This window comes from Crassostrea angulata, chromosome 6 (genome assembly GCF_025612915.1).
Source record: "Crassostrea angulata isolate pt1a10 chromosome 6, ASM2561291v2, whole genome shotgun sequence".
Taxonomy (NCBI): domain Eukaryota; kingdom Metazoa; phylum Mollusca; class Bivalvia; order Ostreida; family Ostreidae; genus Magallana; species Magallana angulata.
Window position 1 is genome coordinate 27,272,977 of NC_069116.1, and position 10,253 is coordinate 27,283,229.

Below are 10,253 nucleotides of genomic sequence, written 5' to 3' on the forward strand. Positions count from 1 at the left end.
CATACCTACAAATTTTGACTGATTTTCATTAAATTTATACCAAATGTTTATACCACTATTATCTTGGTCAAGTTCGAAAATTAGCATTGGTCGATACTTTTTGTTGGAGTTATGGGACTTTGACCACGATAACGTCTCCGTTTTATAAAAAAATTGACCTTATAAGCGCTCTCATACCTACAAATTTTGAGGGATTTTCATTAAATTTATACCAAATGTTTATACTACTATTACCTTGGTCAAATTCGAAAATCAGCATTGGTCGATACTTTTTGTTGGAGTTATGGAACTTTGTGACGGATTTATCACACTTTTTTGTAAGCGCTCTCATGCCTACAAATTTTGACGGATTTTCATTAAATTAATACCAAATGTTTATACCACTATTATCTTGGTCAAGTTCGAAAATTAGCATTGGTCGATACTTTTTGTTGGAGTTATGGGACTTTGTGACCTTGTAAGCGCTCTCATGCCTACAAATTTTGACGGATTTTTATTAAATTTATACCAAAAGTTTATACCGCTAATACTTTGGTCAAGTTCTTTTAGATTGTAGTATTTTGGATATATTTGCGACAGGAAAAATAGAAAAAAAAATGGGTGGTGGGGGTAAAAAAATGTTCCTCCCAACCTCCCCACACATTTAATTCTGGAACAGCCCTGAATGTTTGAAAATATTCCAATATACAGTATACTAGTATACTGCTTGACCGGCGGGGGACCCTGGAATTCTATTCTTGTTCTTTAATGTTTCTTGACTGATGTATCGCATACAATGGTTATATAATAGTTATCGCATATGTGATATAATTACTAAATATTAAGTAGCTCCGCTTGTGTTTACCTTATCGGTCAAATCGAAATAGATGCATTTTCACGTAATGTTTTATTTTACGGCCAAACTAATAACCCACCACCTCAAGTTAACAATTGAGTAAAAAGCCTATCTGAATTTCTACAAGCCAAAAATATCCCCTTCTCTCCATTAGAAGTAATAACACCGTTAAACAGCTTAAGAAAACCAAATACACAAATGAGGAAATATTAAGGCAAATCAATTTTCTCTTCAGCAGGTATCCATATCTATAATAAATTATCTTCGGGACCATGTAAACCCACGGTCATTAAATGCAATGTGCAGCCGATGCAGACTAGGTATGTGATGTGATACCTGCATCCACTGAAAATATTCAGCTTCATAGTGAAACAAGAGGCCAATTGGCCTTAACGGTCACCTGAGTAGCATATATCCCATACACAAACTTGTCATGGAGTCTCATATATGCATCTTATTAATTAGGTTTCATACTGGAGTAGAAAAATTTTAATTTGTAATGACGACCACATTTCAAAAAGAACTGTGAAACCTATTATTTTGGTGAAAAACTAAAAGATCTGGTCTACAAAATCATGAATTCATGCAGTTTTCCTTTCAGGTGTGTGGGAGTAGAGAAAATAATTTTTTAACGTTATATGCATTAACATCTATACATCCATTTTGGCCCTGCCCTAGAGTCAAAACCCATCCTTGAGGAGACATGAAAATTAAAATTTCTGTAGAGGACTATTTATTATTATTATTAGTCAGTTTTTTTATACAGATGTGTGAGAATAGAGAAGGAAATTTCTAAACATTATATGCATTAACACTATATTGCCATATTGCGCCCCCCTTCATGTCCTGAACCCCTGACCCAGGGGCCATGAATTTCACAATTTAGGTAAAGGAGATTGTGGATATCATAACCATGTATTCAGTTTTTTGCCCACATGTGTGGGAGTAGAGAAGAAGATTTTTTAAGATTTAAAAAAGTTTTACTATATGGCCATATTGGCCCCACCCTAAAGCCTGAACACCTAACAAAGGGGTCATGAATTTCACAATTTTGGTAGAGGGCCTCATGGACATCATAACAATGCATTTAGTTTTTAACAAATATATATGGGAGTAGAGAAGAAGATTTTCTAAGATTTAATACATTTTTACTATTTATCCATATTGGCCCCACCCTAGAGCCTGAAACCCTGACCAAGGGGTCATGAATTTCACAATTTTGGTATAGGGCCTCATGGACATCATAATCATGCATTTAGTTTTTAACAAATATATATGGGAGTAGAGAAGAAGATTTTCTAATATTTAATACATTTTTACAATTTGGCCATATTGGCCCCACCCTAGAGCCTGAACCCCTGACCCAGGGGTCATGAATTTCACAATTTAGGTAGAGGGCTTCATGGACACCATAATCATGCATTTAGTTTTTTAAAAATGTATATGGTAGTAGAGAAGAAGATTTTCTAAGATTTAATACATTTGTACTATATGGCCATATTGGCCCCACCCTAGAGCCAGAACCCCTGACCCAGGGGCCATAAATTTCATAATTTTGGTAGAGGGCTTCATGGACAACATAACCATGCAACCAGTTTTTTCCTCACATGCGTGGGAGTAGAGAAGAAGATTTTTGAAAATTTGGCTTTTTTTTGCATATTTGGCCCCGCCCGTGGCACCCCAGGGGTGGTAGAGCCATGAATTTCACAATTTAGATTCTTCTTACCATAGAGATGCTTCACACCAAAAATGGTAACGATTGGCCTGGTAGTTTTCAAGAAGAAGTTAAAAATGTAAAATTGTTAACGCACGACGCACGACGCACAGACGCACGACGACGGACGAAGACCAATTGCAATAGGTCACCTGAGTGACTCAGGTGACCTAAAAAAAAAGATTCCAAATATGAATATTACGAAGATTCTATTGATGACGACGCATTTTTTTATACATGGTGCGAAAATGCCTAAACTTCTGCAATATTGATGGTTATACATGCACACATTCACTGCAAAACCGATAGGGAAAGTTTTTAGACACCATTTGACAAATCCGTTGCATGATTGACACCTCGAGCATTGTTGACTTTGACACTCGGAGGCTTCGCCCTCTCGTGCAAAAAAGCTTCGCGATATATTGCATCAATTTAACTATAACATACAAATCATTATCATTATTTTGACTTCGATGAACATGAAATAATAAAATATGGACTCGACAACGATATTTTGAGTTCAGTGAGTATTAATGAAACTTCAGTTTTTTTTACCGGGGCCCATAAGTGCACTCGTCCTTTAAATGAGAAATATTGAGATTGACCTTTGTTTAAATCGATCGAATAAAGAAAAACAATGAACCGTAGCATTCTGAATTCCAAATCGAATGAACCTGAATTTTTCCAGACTTTAAGTTCATTATTATATCACAGTGCAAAATTGACTGTTCTATAATTATCTTTATTTCGGACTTTACTTTTCAAATACAACATTTATTTTGTCATATATTCTTAAAATTTAATGTTTACAAAGTGAATTAGCCATTGACACTCGGCAGACTCTTTATTTAATTGTTATTAATAATCAGACAGATGTTTCTCCCAAGAACTGCTAATCTCTTGAAACAACATTGCGTAATTATATGCCTTTCATGTCTTGGCCATCGAAGACTCATTGAGTTAATCTAATTACCTATACCTGTGAATCTTTCACTCATTTCATTTGATGTCATCAAATTGTCACTTTTACTCATTGTTTAGATTCTTATATATACTGAATTGTATTTGTCAATCTTTAGTTCGGAGGCCTGACGCATTACCGGCCACTTCCGTCTGTGTCGCTTATTTGTTTGTTATTGCTCATCTTTTAAATTCGATTGAAAATAAATACGGAATCTTTCATCACTTGGTTTTACTTCTCTGGAATTGCATATTGGTGGACCCTTGGGAATACGGCATACATAACCTTCGTTTTTAACTTACGGCCCACAGCAAGCCTCAACCTTATAACTTGTTCCTTTTACGCCAACATTCCCTCACCCGGTTTGTACTGCACTCGACCGATGGAGATCCAGAAGAATTCCCTAGCACAGTAAAATCTACGCGGTCACAATTGGTGGAGAATCTGGGTAATTACAACGCCCGGGGCTGCTTGATATACCTTGCAGTAGCTAGATCCCGTACCTAAACAGCAAGCGAGTTCCCCTACGACGATGGACACTTATCGATTTCGGCCAGCTTGAATGTCTTGGACCTTTCCCCAAAATTCCAAACAACATAGATCTTGGTTCAACAGCTCTTGCTTCAGATGTCGCATGCCTGGACACTTCGCCAGAACCTGCACCTTTCACAGAGCAAAGAAATCGAAATCGAACCAGGTACGTGGTAAATACAGGATCCAAGAGTATTCCGAACAAAAACAACATCTGAAGGAACTTCCGTTCTACAACGTCAGAAATTCGGCCCTTCGTAATTTGATGCACTATTCGGCTGTTCTTAAACACGAACTTGCCCAAACAAAACAATCTCTTAAAGATTCACAGGACAACTTTTTAGGATTGATTACCCAGTTCAATGAAATGAAAAAGGAATTAATTTCGACCCGACTCAAAATGCACGCGACTCAAGAGAATTCCCGAGAAGAAATAAGACAGCTACAGACAAAACTGGACGCATCCAAAGAAATAAACAAAATGGCATCCGAAGAAATTCAAGCGCTAATCCAGAAAAATCATCACCAACTTCATATTTCTCAGGACCAAGAAGAAATCTCTGACTTGAACATTCGAAATTCCGATTTAGAATATTCTTTATCCGAGCAACAACACATCATAGATGACCTTCGTGAGGATATTTATCGCCAAGATCAAACTATTCAACATCAGATGGAAGAAATCGAAGATTTACATCAAACAAATTTTTATTTAGAACAAGTCATATCTCAACACCGCAAAGAAATTTGTGACTTGCGAAACCAGTTATACCCCAACCATAGCAACGGTTACAACGGACACTACCGAAACGGATACTTCTACCGCTGACAGTTCCTTTCAAACACGAGGACGTGTTTTACCGGAGCGGGGGGATATTATCACATGACTGTTCTATAATTATCTTTATTTCGGACTTTACTTTTCAAATACAACATTTATTTTGTCATATATTCTTAAAATTTAATGTTTACAAAGTGAATTAGCCATTGACACTCGGCAGACTCTTTATTTAATTGTTATTAAAAATCAGACAGATGTTTCTCCCAAGAACTGCTAATCTCTTGAAACAACATTGCGTAATTATATGCCTTTCATGTCTTGGCCTTCGAAGACTCATTGAGTTAATCTAATTACCTAATACCTGTGAATCTTTCACTCAATTCATTTGATGTCATCAAATTGTCACTTTTACTCATTGTTTAGATTCTTATATATACTGAATTGTATTTGTCAATCTTTAGTTCGGAGGCCTGACGCATTACCGGCCACTTCCGTCTGTGTCGCTTATTTGTTTGTTATTGCTCATCTTTTAAATTCGATTGAAAATAAATATGGAATCCTTCATCACTTGGTTTTACTTCTCTGGAATTGCATATTGGTGGACCCTTGGGAATACGGCATACATAACCTTCGTTTTTAACTTACGGCCCACAGCACGCCTCAACCTTATAACTTGTTCCTTTTACGCCAACATTCCCTCACCCAGTTTGTACTGCACACGACCGATGCAGATCCAGAAGAATTCCCTAGCACAGTAAAATCTACGCGGTCACAATTACCGAACATTTAATTCTTTTCAGTTTTTATACAAATATTATATCTATTATTTCTTAATTTAAAAATATTTGTTTCATAGTCAAGAGCTAGATGCTCCCTACCAATCTTGATTTAGTATATTTATCTCACTACATACAAATACCACCTGCAATGCCATGCTAGGGAGTACTAAGAAATTCATTTCGTATTATTCGTTTTAAAGAAATCCCTACCTGCCTACTCCATTTTTTTATGTTACCGGAACCACACATACGTTATTTTAATTTTTTTGATTCTCTGCGATACTATCATGTCAGTGCCTACGGTTCAATTGGAGTCTATCATGTTTTGACGCAGATTATGCACATTAGTATACAACAAAAGTAAGCATGCTAAATATGGTTGTTTAGATAATTTATTGTAGAAGAAAAGGGTACTAAACACCTTTGCATTGCATTTCGTATAAAAGCGAAAACGACTGCAACACACGGGAGGGGGTGGTTTACCTCATTCGGAGTTCTTGTGTTATTATTATACTATAGGGTAATTATTTTTCTCAGAAACAAGTGCCTGTGGTCCGTAAGCTTCTTTATTTCTTCATCGATGTGGACAAAGAGATGTATTCATTAGCTGAGTTTCGATATTAACCTCGATCTTATGACAGACCACCTCGGCGAGAGACTTCTTCCCAAGACCTCCTCAGCCTTCACTCAGCCTTATCACCAGAAGTCTTCTGCAGATATAAAGGATTTCTCCTATCCTCTGTTGATCCTGCTTTTCAGCCACCATGTACGCTATTCTATGGAATCTGGATAGGGCAATGTTGCTCGCTACCGTACCATCAAGGTTGGGGTTGATAGTGCAATGGAAAACCCGGTTAAAAATATAATTGAAATACAATTCAGAGGAAAAGTCTGAGGTGAAATATTCAAGTATATTACAATAATTATATCAGGAGTCAAGTCGGCTTCAGAAAAAATTCATCAGTTTAAAAAAAGCAGTTGATTTAGAATACTTGGAAAAATTAAATAATACTTTTTTGGTACCTAAAAGTTATTCGAAAACAATCAGCAGCAATTAACTACACGATTCAATTTTCCTTTTTATTCAATACGATACTCAAAATGCTTTTTTTCATAAACTATTATAAAAAACGATGATGGAAGTCCATTTGCCACGAAACACCAACTTTGATAATGTTTTGAAGTCAACATTTCTTGTGAAGACTTGTTTAATTGGAGAAAGGCGCATTATCAATAGTTCTTCAGAAATCACAGTGTAACTAACCCAAACGTCAAAAGGGTTATATTGTATTGCAGTGCCACAGTCTTTATTACTAGACGTATACGATTTCACGGTTGATCAATACAGTCAAAAATTATTGCTGAATTTTAAAGAGCAAAAGATTGGTCTTCAGGGTCACTTGAGTAGAAAACAACCCTGTGAAGGATAAAACAAATGGCAACAAGATTAATACGGTGATCAAGGATAATCAAGAAATATGTCTTTCGGATTCCCAGAGGTTATTTTCATGGATTGCCAAATAATGAGTAGAGGAAACTAAGTTCCAATTTTTAAAGAATGTATATACCTATATCTCATGTTAAAATATTGAAAATATACTTATCTTTACATAAACCGACATTAAAACTCTAGAGGTCTTTAACCTTAATGGTCACCTGAGTATAATAAAACATTGTATGGATCCATTGTTTTGAATTCATAAACTTTCACTGTAGGTTGGCTTCGTTCAACACCAGATCAAGGGAATTTAACAATCGTCACAAAAGTGCCCTTACCATCCTTACAAAGCACTTTCTCCTCTAATTATATAAATGTCAAGTATTTTTTATGGAGAGAATTTGTTGCATTTACACTTTATGCTTAAAGTCGTCCCATTCTGGCCATTCCAGAGTCCCAGAACCAAGGGTCATGAATTTAACATTTTTTTCTGAAAACCTCTACGCTCATTTTATTCATGCAGTGAAAGTGCCTTAGTATTCAGATGAGAATTCGTTTGCAAATTGGCCGAATGACTGCATTTTAACACGACCCATAGGATTCGACGTTCACAAAACTATTTTGAAAGATGCTTCTTTAATATTCAATTTGTCTGCTAGATGCCAACGCTGCAATGCACATCAATTATTACCGATACATTATCTTTTCTTGGATTGATATACATTGTTAAGTATATGATTCATTCTTCTACAAATTATTCACCCCTAAATGGGGTCAATATCGGCTAATTAAAATGTTTAAAAAAAATCCGAACAAACCACGACGACATATGTACATTGTAGGGTAACGACAGGCCAAAAAATGAAGTAAGTGAAGAGATCTTATGATACATTGTCTAGTCTATAAAGCTACGGCTTTATGATCAAGTATCAAGAATTTTGAAATCATTCACATGGATTAAAAAAATTGATATAGAAAGCTAATATTATACATTATCTTCCAAATGCCTTCACAAATACATGGACAAATACGACGCCACTTATGCAACTGTACTCGCCCAAAGGGTACTCATTATAAACTCACTAAAATGTGAATATTAATTATGCAGCGCAAAACATTTTAAATAATGCAAACGTTTGACTGGGAAGTCAACTTTTTTTATTTAATACCTCATGCCTTTGTTTGGATCAAACATTTTCTGAGATCGACCTTAAATATAACGATTCCAGGAAAAACTGAAAAAAATATTACGCATATGGAAAACTGAATCACCAATCACAGACGGCTGTTTGACACGTCATGTTTGATTTCTACCCGATACAATCAAAATTTGACAGATGTCGCATGCCTGATGATAGATTCGAAAGCAAATGATTCTATGGTTATTTGTTATCAAAAAAATTAAAAACTGTTCTACTTTATCGTGTCAAGAAAATATTACGTTTATTTTCGCATTAAACCCCACTTTCTCCAATATTTGTCCGTGTTTCAGGAACTGACTGGCTTAAACAGTGCGGCTGTCACGATGAAGGAAAGATTATAATGAACAGATAAGAATTATTTATCTCCCCTTTGTACTGCAGGATACCGTCACGTATCCTTAACGTTCGCCATTAGGTAACCAAGTTGTATCATACCTCACGTGATAAGGGGCAATTCTTGTTCATGCATTAACGTTGCAGGAGTATTAAAATGGTGTATTGGCATGTTCTTTTCTTCCATAATTATTTATTGCTCAAATCTTCATTGATTTTCTTTCGAATTCCGGCGTTGCATTCTTGAAGTTAACTCGTTGGTTGAATCAAAGTTTTTCTTTCAGAAAATGAAAACTTTAATACACTTATGTAACAAAAGTGATATATATCTTGATAATATAAAACATTATCGTATCGTGTAGATGGTTTTGAAGTCACAAGAATATATTCAAGACCTCACACTCAGTATATGCAATTTGCGTTTTGACTATAATTCATTTCAATTGTTAAACAAGAGGCCCATGGGCCATATCGCTCACCTGAGGAACAATAGGTATGATAAAATCAGCTTAATGGAGTCATAATACAAACAATCTGGACAATGTACAATAATACATGTAGATCCTGTATAAATAAAATCCATTCCCCCCCCCTCCCCCTGGATATTCTTATGTTTATAATCATTAGTCCCTTTTCTAACAGGATGATTTTATAGTCATGTCACATGTTGAGTATTGCAGTTCTCAAAAAGATCCTGAACAATTGTTTATATATGGGATATAAAGCAACATCAAACTCTGAACCTTCTTGTGAGGCCGAAGAATTGTCCTGACGCCAAAGTCTTAACAATTATAAAGAATCATCTGGCTGATTAGTTTCTTAGAAGATTTTTAAATACTTACTCTATATAATCCTATATAAAACTTTAACACAACAACCTCCCCCATTGTGGCCTCACCCTACCCCCAGGGATCATGAATTTCACAACTTTGAATTTACACTACCTGAGGATGCATTCACACAAGTTTCAGCTTTCCTGGCTGATTAGTTTCTGAGAAGAAGATTTTTAAAGATTTACTCAATATATTCCTTTGTAAAACTTCGACCCCCCATTGTGGCCCACCCTACATCCAGGGGTCATGATTTTCACAACTTGGAATCTACACTACCTGAGGATGCTTCCAAACAAGTTTCAGCTTTCCTGGCTGATTAAGTTCTGAGAAGAAGTTTTTTTAAGATTTAATCTATATATTCCTATGTAAAACTTCGACCCCCCATTGTGGCCCCACCCTACCCCTGGGGGTCGTGAATTTCACAACTTGGAATCTACACTACCAGAGGATGCTTTCACACAAGTTTCAGCTTTCCTGGCTGATGAATTTCTGAGAAGAAGATTTTAAAGATTTACTCTTTATATTCCTATGTTAAACTTCGACCCTCCATTGTGGCCCCACCCTACCCCCGGGGGTCATGAATTTCACAACTTTGAATTTACACTACCTGAGGATGCATTCACACAAGTTTCAGCTTTCCTGGTTCTCTGGTTCTTGAGAAGAAGATTTTTGAAAGTTTCTCGAAATTTTTCATTAATTTCTAATTATCTCCCATTGAAAACGGGTGTGGCCCTTAATTTTCACAACTCTGAATCCCCTTTGCCTAAGAATGATTTGTGCCAAGTTTGGTTTAAATTGGCCCAGTAGTTCTTGAGAAGATGTTGAAAATGTGAAAAGTTTACGGAC